Source organism: Leptonychotes weddellii, chromosome 7 (genome assembly GCF_054177405.1).
Source record: "Leptonychotes weddellii isolate Sample4059 chromosome 7, ASM5417740v2, whole genome shotgun sequence".
Lineage (NCBI taxonomy): Eukaryota > Metazoa > Chordata > Mammalia > Carnivora > Phocidae > Leptonychotes > Leptonychotes weddellii.
In genome coordinates, this window is record NC_138375.1 from 65,745,616 (window position 1) to 65,763,509 (window position 17,894).

Here is a 17,894-nt window from a genome sequence, read left to right on the forward strand (position 1 = left end):
TGAACGGGGGGTAAGTCAGAGGGGGAGATGAACCATGAGAGACTATGGACTCTGAGAAACAAACTGAGGGTTTTAGAGGGGACGGGGGTTGAGGGGATGGGTTAGCCCAGTGATGGGTATTAAGGAGGGCACATATTGAATGGAGCACTGGGTGTTATACACAAACAATGAATCATGGAACACTACATCAAAAACTAATGATGTAATGTATGGTGACTAACGTAACATAATAAAATTTAAAAAAAAAAATAAAGTTATCAGCCTAAAATAGAGTGTTATAAGTAGTTTTATAGAAACAATGGTAACCACAAAGCAAAAACATGTAGTAGACACAGAAGATAAAGAGAAAAGAATCCCAGCATATCACTATAGAAAATCATCAAATCACAAAGGAAAAAGTCAAGAGAAAGTAACAGAAGCTTTATAAAACAGCCAGAAAACAACTTACAAGATAGCAATAGCCCATACATATCAATAAACATCTTATGTAAATGGACAAAATTCTCCAATCAAAAGACATAGAACCTACATCAAGAAACAAGAAAAATCTCAAATAGACAAATTAACTTTATACCTCAAGGAATTAGAAAAAGAATAACAAAACCCAAGTTAGTAGAAGAAAGGAAATAATAGATGAGAGTGGAAATAAAGAGGCTAAAAGGATGATAGAAAAGATTAGTAAAACTAAGAGCTGGTTCAAAATTAATAAACCTTTAGATAGATTGAGGAAGGGGAAAAAAAGAGGATTCAAATAAATGAAAGAGGAAATATTACAATTAATATCACAGAAATAAAAATGAATTATAAGGGACTGTGAACACTTATATACCTACAAAATGGACAACCTAAATGGATAAATTCCAAGAAATGACCTAACAAGACTAAATCATAAAGAAATAGAAAATCTGAATAGATTACTTACTAATAAAGAGATTTATTCAGTAATCAAACCTCCCAACAAAGAAAAGCCTAATACCAGAAAGCTTCACTGGTAAATTCTATGAAACATTTAAAGAATCAATGCCAATTTTTCTCAAATTCTTTCAAGCATGGAAGAGGAGGGAATACTCCATGCTTATTTTATAAGGCCAGCATTTCCTTGATACAGCCACTATGGAAAACAACAAGGAGGTTTCTTAAAAAATTTAAAAATAGAAATACATATGATAGAGCAATTCTACTTCTGGATATATATCCAAAGTAAATGAAAATAGAATCTTCAAGAGATACCTGCATATCCATGTTCACTGCAGTAACATTTACAATAGTCAAGATATGTAAACAACCTAATTTTCTATCAAAGGATGCATAGACAAATAAGATATGGTATATATATTCAATGGACTATTATTCAGCCATGAGAAAGAAAGCAAACCTGCCATTTGCAATAACATGGATAGACCTTGAGGGCATTATGCTAAGTGAAATAAGTCAGAGAAAGCAAATACTGTGTTATATTACCTATACGTAGAATATAAAATGTAGAACTCATAGGAACAGAGACTAGCATGGTGGTTAGCAGGGACTTGAGGGTGGGAGAACTAGGGATATATTGCTCAAAGTATATAAACTTTCATGAATAAGTTCTGGGGATCTAATGTACAGCATAGTCATTACAGTTAATAATGCTATATTATATACTTGAAAGTTAAAAAAATATTTTTATCCTTGGTGCCTTAAAGTTTTATTACCATGTATATAAATATTCATTACAGATTCTTTGTGCTTTTTATATCTTGATTATTACATCTTTCATTGATTCTGGAAAACTATCACCTATCATTTCTTTGAATACTGTCTCCATTTTCTTGTCCATTTCTCTAGACCTACTATGAGCATTCTTAAACCTTTTCTGTCTCTTCTGTGTATTTAATTTTTATTTTTTATCAATCTTCTATCTGTGCCAGTCCAGGTAATTTCTTCCATCTTTCTTTTGAGCTAATTAGAGTCTTAAGCTATATCTAAGCTGTTTATCTAATACATTGAATATATAATTTAAATAATCATATTTGTAATTTCAAGATGTTTTACTTGATAAATAATGTACTTAGTCATTTTAGGGGTTTACTTCTGTTATTATCGTCCTCGTATTTTTATTTTCATTTTTATCTAATAAATTTCAAAATATGTATTTCCTACTCTCTATTCCAAAATTCCATCATATGAAAATTCTGGGAGCCTAAGTCTTCTCATTATTTCATTGTAGAACATTCATTTTTGTGCTGACAAATTTTATATTGTATAAATATTTTTAAGCTTTAAAAATATTTTTAAATATTTTAAGCTTTAAAAATAAAATTCCTAAGGGCACCTGGGTGGCTCAGTTGGTTAAGCGACTGCCTTCGGCTCAGGTCATGATCCCAGGGTCCTGGGATCGAGTCCCGCATCGGGCTCTCTGCTCCTTGGGAGCCTGCTTCTCCCTCTGCCTCTCTCTCTCTGTCTCTCATGAATAAATAAATAAAATCTTAAAATAAAATAAAATAAAATTCCTAAAATATAGGAATTTTATACAGTCATGGTTGAGGGTCATTATACAAATAAGTTGTCTTGGTCTTCCTTGACAAGCATCTTCAAAATTATAAACTCATGAAAGAGCAGACCGTTAATCTCAGGTTCATGGGTAGGTATTTTCCAACTGGAGCTCAGGATAAGCACATGATTTTTCTTGTTATATCCCACTATTGGCAGTAGATCCCTCTCTGCTGGCATTATTCTGTCATTTCAGTTCTGACTTGTCATTTTCATGGATCCCCAAGGCCTCAATTTCTGTATCCATACAGCCATGAAGATCCAAATTTTTGAACACAAAGATTAAAGAAGATTTTCAGGTTCCCCACACATGTACTTCCAATTAACTACTTTGGTTTTGATTTCCTCTTCATTTTTGGCATCTGGGATTTTGTTTACTTGCTTGTGAACACATTCATATAACTTGAGGGGATATTTATAATGTTTTCCACCTAAGTGTCTTTTCCTAAGTCCTAAAGAGAGCATTCTAAGTGTCTTTTAGAGGGAGGTTATTTGGAGTATTTATTCTGCCATATTGCTTAACAATATCTCTCCATTTATATATAGGTGTGTGTGTGTGTGAACATTTTTCCTAATCAATAGGACCAGTATTGATTTAACTGTTGGAAAAAAATCACCACAGCCCATACATGCTAATATGCATTATTGGCTGAGAGGACACATAGGAGATTGAGAGCAATACATACAAAATGTACTATATGTGCTACATACAAGGTATGCTTTTTTTTTCAGTTTATGCTCTGCAAAGGGCATGTAAGTATAATGCCTTCTTCCTTTAGAAATAGTTATGTAGTAGAAAATTTACAACTTCTAGTGGCAAAAGTGGTGAAAAAAGCCAAATGGGCTTAAAATGTCATTTTGAATTTTAACTTAAAGATTGTGTTTTAATTTAGGAATAAACTCATTGATTCTTAAAGAAGACTTTGGGAGGTAGGCACTGACTATATATGGAACAACATCTATAAAACTAAGATAAGGAGATTACCTGTACTTTCAGCTCTATAAAAAAGAATAAAAAGCCTTTTATGGATAGTACATAAATGAGTATTTGAATTCTTCTACAATGTTTAAATTAATTTTTTTAAATGGGGAGCATAATCTAAGAAAAAAAATAATATGACAAAGATTAATATCTTACAATGACTACACAAAATTTCCCCAAGTGCTCCTTTATTTCTTTTCCATTTTCTTTTCTTTTATTTCCATTTGCTCTTAAATTGCTAATCACCTAATTTCCAAAAGCCACAGTCAATTCTGAAGTCATTTACTAGCCTGATAGTCTGAGTATCATATGCCACATTACATAACTATATATGCCAATATAGTCAAAATCTTAATGAAACCAATTAAGCTGTCTGTGCTGTGGCTCTTCAGGTATCTTGTCTCTTTATTATAGAAGTCAATTTCATTTGTTAAGCCCTCTATAAATTTGAACTATGCCAAGGAATATTTAGCTAATAGATGTTTTATTGAGGTCCTGGGAAAATAAACCAATAAATTTTTCTATATTCATAGTTATTTTTCTACTTCCTTCCACCCTTTTTGTTGTTGTTGTTCTACCCTACATTATATACAATTCAAGTTGGTTGATTTTTACTATTGTGAGATAAACTATAAACACAATATATAAAATATATGTGTCATTTATGTAAGTATTAATGAATATCCATATAACCATCACCTTCAAAAAAAAAGATCATTTCTAGCCCTTGAAGCATCTGCATGCCCCTATCCCAAAATACTCCTTCCTGCAAAAATGATCACTCTCCTGATCTTGCTTTTTATTTTACTATGTATTTATCAATTAACAACATTGTTTTAGTTTGCCTGGTCTTGAATTTTAGCTTGCCTGGTCTTGAACTTTAAATAAATTAGCCGACAATATATAAAATTGTGTGCTTTGCTTCCTATGCAAAATATTGCCAGCTTATTTTATATTGTTGTATACTGACTGTATTAGAGTTCTCCAGAGAAACAAAAACAATAGGATCTCTTTCTCTCTTCTGTCTGTGTGTCTCTACACACACACACACACACACACACACTGGTTTTGTTTTCTGGAGAACTTTAATATAGGCAGTATGCAACAATATGAAATGAAAGAGATAGGAAATAAGAGAGAGAGAGAGATTTATGACAGGAATTGGCACACACTGTTATGAAGGCTGAGAGGTCCCACAATCTGCAGCCTGCAAGCTGGAGAACCAGAAAAGCAGGTGGTGTAATTCAGTCCTAGTCCAAAGGCCAGAGACTAGGACAGCCAATGGTGTTAGTCCTTGTTTGAATCCAAAGGCCCTAGAACTAGGAATGCTGGCTTCTGAGGGCAAAAGATAGATGTCCCAGCTCAGGCAGCCAGAAAGTTAACCCTTCCTCTGCTCTTTGTTCTATTCAGGCCCTCAAAGGATTAGATGATGCCTCTAGCATTGGTGATCTTCTTTACCCAGTGTACTAATTCAAATGCTAATGTATTCCAGAAAAATCTTCAGAGACACACCCAGAAATGTTTTATCAGAAATCTGGGCATCTCCAGCCATCAAACTGACACATAAAATTAACCATCACACTGTCCATTGATTTTTGAGGGGATTCAAAACATCTTATCCCCAAAATACGCTACTGTGGCATATTGAATTTTTTGAGCTGAAGGCACCGGAGACATAGCAGATACCGGAAGAGCTCTCTGACCTCCCCCTTTCTACCTAAAAGCAGATCATAAAATTAACCATGAGAAAGGTGCCCTTTCTGGGCCAGGAAAAGAAAATTCTTATCACTAGAGACTGAGAAATGATGCAAAATCTACCTATTCAAACAAACCTTAAAATGACCCTATTTTCTATTAATTTCACCTATATATTTCCTAGTCACTTTGTCACAATTTACTGCCCGTAGTCCAGATATCTTTGTCTTTTCATTTCTCCACAAATTTATCATTTCTCTCACAAATTTATCATTTCATTTCTCCACAAATTTAAAAATGTACATAAGCTCTTGGTCCTAATGTCTTGTTCATGAAGACTCATTTGTTCACATAAAAATACTAAAATTTATATGCTTTTTTTCTGTTAATCTATTTTACGTAAGTTTAATTCTCAGGCCCAGCTACAGAACTCAAGAAGTAGAAGGAAGTTTTTTTCCTCTATGTTTTATAATGTAGTTTTATATTGCGTGAATATAAGAAAACTATACCCATTCTATTAATGGTGTACATATCTAGTTTCAGACTAGTTTGAAAAAATGTTCCCAAATAGTGAACTAGTGTGTACTTGTAGTGTTCACATTTTCATCACATTCACATTAGCATTTTCAAATCTGATGAGATGATAGGTGTCCTTGTCTTTAAAGATGGGTAAGATGTGGACTGTCAGGAATCTCACCATGGGTAAATAGTATGGATAAATAAAGATGAGGCAGGAAGGATTTTGGCAGTGGAGAAACATTCACTGAACATTCCTTCAAAGTAAACACTGTGTTTGATACTCATGGCATACACATGAGTCCTAGTTCTTCAGGTATTTTAAATGCTCTTAATTTTACCTGGAGAAATCTTGGTGTTAGCTTAATGCTGGTCTTTAGTGTAGGGTGTGATAATACTGTAATTGGAAAATTATCTCTAATGTCTTAAAACTAAATGTCTACTTTTCATGCTTAAAACAATTTTTTTTATTATTTCTTTATGTACATGCAATCCATTGTGAAGGAAAATGGGAATTATTTAATTAGTTTATTCAGAGAATGTAGTTAAAGTAGCAAATCTCTGGAGCTAAAATTATATGGTGTCCTCTCATTTTAAAAAACAGCATTGTCACTGTTTAAGAAAAAGTTATGATCTGGTAACCAGGGATTCTCAGTTCTCAGTGACTTTGACTGCACATTTGCTTTGTGTTTTGTATTTTGTATTTTCTGCTTGTTTTCTCATGCAAAAACATAACCTAGTCAACAGAGGAACTGCATTCTTTGGAACTTCAGAGTGACAAGTGAACCCAGGCTAATGGGGCAAACGCAGTTTAGACCATTGTTGGTCACACTGCCAGAGGAAAAACAAAGGTCTGGAGATTTGTCCAACCAGTTAAATATTAACCAAGAAGTGTTACAATCATTTACATAATGCTATTTGTTGGTGGAAACTTCTCAATTAGATCCATGCAATGATGAGGGTCAAGGAAGTGTACTAAGTGCCTGAAGGGTCAGGAGTAAGAAACATTTCATGAACAACACTAAATTTGCCCATTCTATTTGCTACCTCTTTACTTCATATAACTTAGATAAAATCTTTACCAATAGATGAACTTTTTGATTATTCTTTTATTTATTGAAATTGAATAAGCAATTGGACTTTTTCTGGTTAATTTTTCTTTATTACTTGATCAGTAATTTTATTTTTATTTATTTTTTATTTTTTATTTTATTTATTTTTTTAAAGATTTTTTTAAAGATTTTATTTATTTATTTGAGAGAGAGTGAGAGAGCAGGGGGAAGGGGAGGGGGAGAGGGAGAAACAGAGTCCCTGCTGAGCAGGGAGCCAGACACTGGGCTCCATCCTAGGACCCTGGGATCACAACCTGAGCCAAAGGCAGATGCTTAACCAACTAAGCTTTTTTTAATCAAGGATTTTAGGTATTTTAACATTGGATTTTAAATTCAGTGTCAATACAAGTAATAGCAAACATCACTTATCAAAATAATGGTATGTCTTTTATTTATTTATTTATTTATTTAAAGATTTTATTTATTTATTTGAGACAGAGAGAATGAGAGACAGCATGAGAGGGAGGAGGGTCAGAGGGAGAAGCAGACTCCCTGCCGAGCAGGGAGCCCGATGCGGGACTTGATCCCGGGACTCCAGGATCATGACCTGAGCCGAAGGCAGTCGCTTAACCAACTGAGCCACCCAGGTGCCCAATGGTATGTCTTTTAATGGCACAATAGCAACATCAGGATTAGAAGTAATTGCCTCAAAGGTTAATTTTTAAAGTGACCAAACATTAATTTGATGATCATCTATGATTTGCTAATTTCCATATTTAGATGACTTTTTCTTTAAATATAGTTCACTGATTTTATTCCAATTAAATATATCAATACCTAGCCCTTTCCTACCTAAATAAAATATTTAACCTTTTGATCATGAGAAGTATAAATATTAATAAAAGCATTCAACATCCTGAACAACAGTGGAGTCACACGTGTACCTGGTAGAACTCATTTGAACCGTCAAGAAATAATAATTTAGAGATGATGATTCAGCATCTGAGAAGAAACACAATAAAATCTTAAGTTATCAATCCATATTTTAATGTCTTTGAAAGGAGAGTGGAGATTCTCCAAAGAGTTTCCAGATCATTGAGAAAGAAATGAGTAACACTGTTTGTGCATGTGGTTAGGAGTTGGAAAATTAAATTGAAGGATTATATTTATTAGGAAAGGGACCATGGAGAAATGTTGACTATGAAGAATTTACAAGAACTGATATAATTCTCTATAATGAATGTTGTATACATAAGACAATATGTTCTATATTTTGTGGTTGTTTAACAGATTGTCAAGAGTAATTTTGACAAAGTGTTCCCCTTACCATTTGATTACAGCTTAACTCAGAAGGTGTAAATCCATAGTACAAAATATTTCGTAGTATAAAATGCATGTGGGAGTCCTGTTAATAATCAATATACTATTTGTCAGGTACACATGTGAGGCTGTTTTGCCTGTTTTCAGTATTACATTGTTATTGATTTGGTGTCTTTTTTTTTTTAAAGATTTTTTATTTATTTATTTATTTGAGACAGAGAGAATGAGAGACAGAGAGCATGAGAGGGAGGAGGGTCAGAGGGAGAAGCAGACTCCCTGCCGAGCAGGGAGCCCGATGCGGGACTCGATCCCGGGACTCCAGGATCAGTACCTGAGCCGAAGGCAGTCGCTTAACCAACTGAGCCACCCAGGCGCCCCTTGATTTGGTGTCTTAAGAAAAAAATTTAAAATAAAACATTTTTAGAATTGTATTAGGTTTACAGAAAATTTGCAAAGATAGTATACAAAATTCTTTAATACCCCTAACCCAGTTAACATCTTATATTCGCCCCAGTACATTTGTCAAAACTAATCACCAACATTGGTAATATTGCCATTAACTAAACCCCACCCTTTATTTGTATTTCCCTAGTTTTTTGCTAATGCCCTTTTTCTATTCCAGGATGGGCACCACATTACATTTAATCATTATGTTTGTTTAGCTTCCTCTGTTCTGTGACAGTTTCTCAAACCTCCTTGGTTATGATGATGTTGATATGTTTGAATACTGGTCAAGTTTTTTGTAGACTAGCTCTCAGTTTGAGTTTTTCTCATTTTTTTTTTGTTTTTTTTTTTTCATTTTGTTTTTCTGTGTTTACACCGGGGGTACATGGCTTTAGGGAGAAGCCTACAAAGATGAAGTGCCATTCTTCTCACATATATCAAAGATATGTAAAATCAAAATAATTTTTCACTGAAGTTATTAGCCTTGATCACCCATCTGGGGTGGTGTTTGCCATGTTTCTCCAGTGTAGTTATACTTTCCGTCCTTTTCCATACTCTCCATTTTGGAAAAATCATGGGGATTTAAAACACATTTCCTTCAGAGGTTTAGAAAAAAAGCATGATGTAAGCCCTTAGAAGCACAGAATAAAGCAATGAAGTTACAAATATTAAGTCAATTCCTACCAAAGGCAGACTGTTGGATCCTCAGCCTGGAAAAGAAATAAAGTCAGTTTATCTTCAAATGGAAGGTTGTCTTTGTTTCATTAAATGCTGATCATTGGTGTTAAGATTTAGATTTTTATGCCTTAATGAAGCTTAATTGTCATACTTAAAGGGCATTTAAAATTTTGTTGTAAGTGTTCTGGAAATAGTCACTGGAAATTGTTGAAGAAGAGATCAAAAGAAATTATAGAGAGGCCAAAACAATAAAAAGTAAATGAAAGTACTCTAAAAGAACAGAAGTCATTTAAATATTAAGGAACGACAGAGGTTACTATTTTAGTGTATGAGTAGAGAGGTGAATTATATTACTAGAATCAAGTGTGCTTGAACAAATAAATATAAGCCAGCTAAGAATCACAATTATTTGGTGCTCCTAGAAAGCTTTTTATAATACTTCATCCCAGGTAATCAGAATATTTTTAACAGATTTGAAAGGCAAAGACTGATGGGTATGCCAGGATAAAGACCGACAAATCAGTTAAGTAACTCCAGAAACTGATAATATTTCTTTCGTGGGATAATAACATTTTTCAATTCATTTATTCCTATTCTGGTTAATTAGGAGAATATTTTGAGTAGATTCTGGCAGATTTATTGCTAATTAGTTTGGCTCAGTAAAACTTGCTGCCTGGTACATGATATAGTGACAGCCCTTATATGGAGTAGTATTTATTAGAGAGTAAAATCACTGGGTTAGGTCCCTGCTTAAATAGATAATTTTCAGTAAATTTTTCTCCATCTTATCTTGTCTCCTTAAATAGGAATGGTGATGTGAATGAAAAATAGTAACTCTCTGCTTGGTGGGTTAATACTTTATGTAAAACATTCAAAACATTCGTCCATTCTCCTCATAGAAATTAAAGAAGCTGTGCATTTGTATCTATCCATTATGCTCTATTAAAATGATTGTACATTTGACTATGGCATATTTCAAGTAAAAGTAACGTTGAAACTTTAGTTTTTGTGGGTTTTTTTTTTCCAGAATTATGGTAGAAGCCAAAAGCTATATTAACGTTTGTAGTGAAATTGGGAGAAATAATTCCTTTATTGAAAAAAATGCCTAAAATATTTCAAAAAAGTGATTTTTGAAAGAAAATGGCCAAGGTCTTATTTCAGACCTGTGAGTGTTTGTGTCACTTATAATAGCTTCATCTTCCTGCTTTAATATCACCCTATGCCAATCCATTTCCCAGTCCTGTCAGGTTTATTGTTTTAAATCCCTCATCTGATCATACCTTACTTAGGAAAAATAAAATAAATAAGCAAACAAACAAATAAATAAATAAAGATTGTGCGTGAGAGACTGAAGACTAGTTTTAGTCTCAGTATATTTTATAGGGCTGACTAGGACTCAGGTCTCACTAGTTGAAAGTCTAGGACTCAGTTCTCACTAGTTCAAAGTTAGACTTCAGGTATGCAAATATGTTTTCAATGTCCTTATTTTTTCATGCTCATTGTGTTTGCATTGGTGTCATCTCCACTCACAGTATCTTACTTTTCATTTTTTAAGACTCTATTGGGGTTGGGGGGCGCCTGGGTGTCTCAGTTGGTTAAGCCTCTGACTCTTGATTTCAGCTCAGGTCATGATCTCAGGGTCGTGAGAGCCCCGTGTTGGGTTTGGTGCTGAGTATGGAGCCTGCTTAAGATTCTCTCTCTTCCTCTCCCACTGCCCCTCACCCAATTCCTCTTTAAAAAAAAAAAGACTCTATTAGATATCTCCTCTGTGAATTCTCCTCAGAAGCGCTTTCTTGTCTCTTCATTTAGCACTCAGCTTATTCCTGACTAATGTGTTTGGGTACTGCTTGTTTAGTCATTCTTATTTTACTCCAGATTGTATAAGGAATTTTGCATTTCTCATCTTAAGTGAATAGCACAGTTGCTGTCAAAGAGTAAACCAGTCAATAAATATTGATAGAGGGAAGAGAAGGAAATGTATAGTGATTTTAATTTTAGTTAAAAAAAATGCCATCAAGAAATACATTTCATCTTATTTATGATGCAGGAATGATTTTCTTTCTCAGTTGTTTAATATGATAGATACTGATATACAACATTATCCCCTTAGAATTTCTTCTTGAGAAAGAATATTTGCTAGCCAAAATATTACAAGAGAAAAATCCTTAGCTATGGATTTATTTCCTCTTTTTCTCATTTTGGAGGACTCCATTAACAAATGGTGCTTACATGCCTAAAAACTGATGTTACAAGAGCATCTAACGTAATACTATGCCTCCAAGTATTAGAAAATACAAAGAAGCAAAGGAATCAATATTTACAGCTTTTAAATTACTGATTTTTAAATAATACTCCCTGAAACTACTTCTTAGAGAACTATCATATCTAGGTATGTAAGTTCCCTTTTTGAGCTGCTACTTCTAGTTTCTTCTTCTCATTGCTATTCTGACATATATTTGGAATTCAAGCTGTTTTCTAAAGACAAACTCTTGAGTCCCTGATGATGATGATTGCATGTATAGTTGGGGAGGTAAGGATCATGTGTGGTTTAAAGACACTCTACTGCTGAAAAATTCTGATTCCACCTACCATGGTTTCTACCCCCCTTCATCTTTATAGAACAACTAGTCTATTCTTTGAAAGTTAGAAGGGTGGTTAGTGTCTCAACTTCGATATAAAATGGCTTCACAAATTTAAATATGCAGTAAAGAAAGAGACCCATCTTTAAAAGAATTGTAGGTTTGAACTCTCGACATGTGGAGCTGACTGGAAGGAAGTAGAAAAAATTCATCTCAGTCATTAAAGATCCACAGCACCTTCAGTCAAAAGAGAAAGACCATGGAAAACTTAAGATGATATTTGAGTACCTAATATTCCACAAGCTGAAGGTGGGATGAAGTGAGCATATTCTTCAATGCAATTTTCATATATGGCTTAAGAGAATAATGGGCAGAAGTAAGGGCTTATGGAGAACTATTAGTTTGGGCTACTTTCAAGGAGTAGATAAGGTGAGTTAGTTAATTAAAAATATTCCCTATCCCCCAAATTTAGCATTGTTATGGAACATCAACTGCTTTGTGTCTCCAAGTCTTCTATTTGAAAAAGGACAGTGTGATTAATTGGTCCCTATTATACTATTATATAGGGTGTATGTGTTGGAGGTGTGTGTGTGCAGATAACCTGACTTTTTCAAACTTAAGTCTTTGAATCAGGAAGATTTACATCTGGAACAAATACCAAGTCTATATCAAGATCCTGGACTTTGAGCCTTATTCTGTAATTTGATAGGACTTTTTGGTAACTCCTTAGAAAGGAGAAGAGGATATTTTACCTATAGAAAGGAGGAAAATGGGGCGCCTGGGTGGCTCAGTCGTTAACCACCTGCCTTCGACTCAGGTCATGATCCCAGCATTCTGGGATCGAGCCCCGCATCGGGCTCCCCGCTTGGCGGGAAGCCTGCCTCTCCCCCCTCCACTCCCCCTGCTTGTGTTCCTCTCTCACTGTGTCTCTCTCTGTCAAATAAATAAATAAAATCTTAAAAAAAAAAAAAAAAAGAAAGGAGGAAAATGAACAATTGTGGCCAAAGCATTGCCTGTGGTAGATTGCAATACTCTTTCCAATCACTTGCTGTAACAGGATTATATAACCCTGTCCATTACCATGTGAGGTACAGTACCTCTCTATGGAAGGGGTATATGCCCTCAGCCCACTGACTTCTGGTCTTATTTCTCTGCTAGTAGAATATGTGAAGAAGTCTGAATATACCAATGAGAAGAAGGTTTAAGAGTGACAGTATGGTTCAGCACTTCTCCTTTTTCCTTTGGCCATGAGTATAGCGTGCTCCAAATATAACCTTTGCCTGGTTGCTAGAATAAAAAAGACCCAAAGAAGACTACTGGGGTGGAGACAGCTGAATTGCAGCTGCCACAGCCTTTATGTAACATGAGCAAGAAATAAACCTTTGTTACTTCAAACCTTTGAGATTTAGAGGTTTATTTATTTCCTTTGAGATTTAGAGGTTTATTTATTTATTTACTTAAAACCTTTGAGATTTAGAGGTTTATTTATTTCCAAGGCATAACCTATCAATAGCTGAATAGTAACCATCTGAGAGCCATCTTCTCATGATTTTACTTATATCACCTGCCACTCTGCTACAAAGTTCCTACTAAATAAATACTAGGTATACACATGAGTGAAAGGTATGAAGATGTCTAGTCATTCATCGTTGAGTTTTTCATTTGAGAAAAGCCCCATCCCCATTATAATTTTGTTTTGTCTCCAGTGCCTACATAATGACTCAGCAACCAAATCTTTGAATTTCTTTTGATGAAAAATCAACATTGCTAAAATAAGGATGTGATTGAAATGTAGGTGTTGATTACTCAGTGCATATGTCTGAATGGGTGAGAATTCATATCAGTGTAAAATGACTAATATCTCTTATAAATCAATAGGGCAAAAATCAATAATTTCAAAGAAAAATGGGCACGAGGAAATTAAAATGCCTTAAATGAAAGTTACATACAAATGAAAATAAAAATTAACAAGACATCATTTTTAAAATATTAACAAACTTAACATGTATGCCAAATTGTAATAATTCACTGTATTGGCAATCATTTGAGTAAATAAGAGAACTCATATATTGCTGATAGAACTTTTTCAAGATGATAGTTTGGCAATGTCCATCAAAATTTTTAAGAACACATGGCTTTTAACTCAACAGTTCTAACTCTAACAATTTATTACAAAGATATACTTACATATAAGCGAAATGACATGTATATATATTTAAGGATGTTTAATATTGTTTGTAATAGTAAAAGAATGGAAATCATCTAAATGTCAACAGGGGAAATAATGATGTGTCTCTGTAGTCACTATAAAGGATTAGTAATTTTATGTATAATCATCTGGAAATATATACCAAAATATACCATTATGTGAGAAAAAGGAGGTGAAAAGGAGTGTGCACTATGCCGCCTTATAGGTCAAATTAAATTATATATTTACCCCAGTATATGTGATGCATAGATAGGGTGACCATATATTTCAGTTTGCCCAGTATACTTCTAATTTTCACCTATTGTCCTAGCGTAATTAGTACTTGCACACCCTCTCACTTTTAAAAGTGTCTCAGTTTGGTCAATAAATTATATGTATACTTTATGTTTCGGTGCATTTGCCTAGACTATTTCTTGAAGTATGCACAAGAAATACAGTGAAGGCTGCCACCAGGATGGCTGTGGGTCTGGGATGGAAAGAACACTTAGTTTACTTTATATATCTTTTATGTAGCATGTATTGTAACCTGGTGCATGGGTTTCTAATTCATAAGTTAGTATTAAACATTTGAAACTAATTGCTCAAATTTATCTCCATAAGATTTTTATGTAATGTGAAAATATTGGGAAATACAATAATGATTAAAATAATACAAAGTTTTACTGTGCAATGTGAAAAGAAAGCAAATGGAATCATAAGAGAATGTTTAAGGGTACAGTGATCTAGAATTGCATTCTGCTGCTAAAATGCCAAATTGTGGCCCTAAAGGGAGTATAATTTTCTCCTTAACCTTTTGATGTTTTGCAAAAATATGTGAGATAATTATAATGCCTTCTAGTAATTAAATAGACTGTTATTTTGTAAATAAATCTTGTGTATTTTCAGTTCTCACCAGGATATATTATCTATTTGAACACCATTGCAAAACTCAGAGGACTTTTTTCTCAAAATCCAATTTTTTTTTTTTTGGGACAGAAGGCTATCATAAAATCAAGTATTTTGGGACAAGCCTCATTAATTATTTGTTACAATGTAAGCTTCTGATATGGAAGCAGCTTTTCTTGGCTGTTTCCCTGTGATAACCCATTAGCTATAATAGTGCCTGGCATATTGTGAATATGCAATAAATATTTCTTGAATAAATGAATAAATGGATTAATGAAGGAAGATTTCAGTTTGACAGGTATTCTTATACTCTAATACTGCTGTGTAAATTGACATAAACTTTTTTCAAGGTGAGGCATTTTAACACAACCACCAAATTTAAAATGTACTTTTTGAATCAGCGATTTTATTTCTGGAAATTTATCCTGTGAAGATGCTCATACAATGCACTAGAATTCACATACTCATACAACATATATGTTCCATGGGACATTACTACAAATAGTAAAAATATCATAAATATTCATTTATCCATTTTTAGGGAAATAATTCAAGTCATTATTTTAGATCCATAAGTGCAATGTAATGAAGACATTGAAAATAACAATGTTGGTATGTATGTTCTGAGTCTGAATTAATTTATAGGAAAGAAAAGCACAAGGGGGGAGGAAGGAAGAGAGGGAGAAATCTATCTGCAAAGAATCTCTAGATTGGCACAAATATGAAAACTTAGAGTCAGCAATGAAATAATTAAGTTAATATCTTTTATAAATATGATTTAAAAATTATAAACTTTTACAAAAGTTTGTAAAATAAATATACAGTATGTGTGTTTATTTGATTATAGTTCTGTTTTCCTATTACAAAGCTCTGTGAAGCTGGTATCCTGATTTTTGTATGCACTTCTTTGCCACTTGTTCCAGTTCATAGTAGACACAACAATTATGTGATTTTTGGATAATGTATCTAACTAAGCTATCAAGAGATAATCTCAGAAATAAAGTGAAAAAATCAGGTATGGAGTTACATATGTTCTCTGTTATGTGAACTAGACAGATTTAAAATAAGAAGGTTAGACAAATTTCTCCCAATAAGTATACACATTTAAACATTTTACACCATGCCTTATATTTGGGAAGAGGCCTATGGCTCAACATTTTGTTGACATTACTTTGAACTCCTGCTACTTTATTGTATACATACAAAAAGGCACAAGTAGGCTCCAGCTTCTTTTCTACTTTTTACTTCTTCTGGCAATCTAAGCAGCATAGCTGTCTCTGTGCTCTTTTATTAGGTAATGCTATTAACTAAGATCATTATTCAGATGTGTGAGTCTGCAAAAATCAGTACCTAACAAGCATCCCCAGTTCCCCACTTCCTGCCTCATGAACATAAAATGACGTTTATTTGGCTGGGCAGTGCAACTTCTATTTGTGCACACTGTGTGTAATTCTATTTATTTGTCTCATGATCTACATTCTGGTCAAATAGAACAAATTGATTTCAAACTGCCAATAGTCCACATCTCTTTACTATGATATAGTGTAAGTTATGAGTTCATATTTTATTTTTAAACTCTTATCATAACCCTAAACTTGTTAAAGATTGTGACTTTATAATGGATTTTTTTAAATAGTGTTTCATTGGAAAAGTAATCCCCACTATGCCTTTTGGTAATCATGAAAAGTTAGTAAAGATGTTGAGGTAGTTTTAGAAATAAAATGTTGGAGAGTTTTTATATAGGATTATTTGTGGGACTGAATTTCACTTTGCTAACATTTATACAAACAATATGTCCCAGTGTTCTGCTGTTAGAATACACAGACGTGAGAATGAGTCAAAGAGCCAGAAGCCAACCAGAAAAATGAGAGCCCTGAGTGTCCAGACTTCTGTGCCAACACTTCCAGAAGGGCCTTGGTGAGTTGACAGATGATAAAGTTATGATTGGGTAAAAAGTAACCCAAATGACATTTTTTCTATTATTTTTGAAGCCTAAGAAGACCTATGTAATCGAAATATTCATTTAAAACACTTTGAACTCTGAGTAAGAAGGAAATATAGACTATAATTTAAATATTCCTTGACCTCCTGCTTTCAAACAGGTTAAAGCACACCAATTTTAAGGAAAATATCTATTTCCAAATAATTACAGTCCTCGGGCTTGTGAGAGGGTAATATCTTGAAAGGCATTAACTATAATAGATGTATGATAACTGCCATTTGACTGACACTTAGGTACTACTTGAAGGACTTCTCCAAGGACAGAAGATTCTTTCTATCTCATAAAAAGCTGGATGCCCCCGAAGGATCAAAGAGTAAGTGTTCTTGAGAAGATTTTTATTTGCATGTTTTCAGCAGAGAATTACAAGAGAAATCATTATACTATTAAAATTAAATCCATATAATGAAAATAATACTTATAGAGCTTTTGCAATTTGTCAGGCATTTTATACATATAAAATCTCTTCTAATTCTCAAAAAAAAAAACCCATATGATGTAATTTTATAAATAAAGTGACTAGGGCTTAGAAAGGTTAAAAATTCCCAACGGTTCTGTCTTTAGTAAATGGTAAGGCTCAGATTCAGATATAGGCAATTGGACTTAATATAGTAAGCTATAAAAACTAAGGGGATACATTTCCACTGAAAGTATTTTTATTTTAAAATTCTGAATGTCCAAGTGAAATATGAGAATGTTTAGTTCTTGTTTTATCTATTTTTTTAAAAGTTTACTCAATTATAAGAGGTGTTTATCTTGATTGTTAGGTGTTATTGGCATATGATAAAAACAATTCCAAATTATGTATTTGCCCCTTTAAAGATAGCAGTCATTAATACTGAGGTATAGGAAAGTGGTTGATAAACAGATGCCTCTATTTGTAATATGTTTTATGTACAATTTCTCTTAATTCATCCTTGTGGTTTATTAAAAAAAACAAACATTAGATGTGAGAAAAGCAGATTTTTAAAAAAGATTTTATTTATTTATTTGAGAGAGAGAGCGT

The 17,894-nt window shown here is 33.4% G+C and overlaps 1 long non-coding RNA gene across 1 annotated transcript in view; it reads left to right on the top strand.

Annotated features, from left to right (window-relative positions):
- Nucleotides 1–17,602, top strand: part of LOC115939861 (uncharacterized) — a 27,277-nt gene extending 9,675 nt beyond the window's left edge. The window contains exons 2-3 of the long non-coding RNA XR_004074636.2: nucleotides 16,691–16,806; nucleotides 17,125–17,602. This is a non-coding gene — a long non-coding RNA (uncharacterized LOC115939861). The remainder of the gene's footprint in view (nucleotides 1–16,690; nucleotides 16,807–17,124) is intronic.
- The last annotated feature ends 292 nt before the right edge of the window (nucleotides 17,603–17,894 follow it).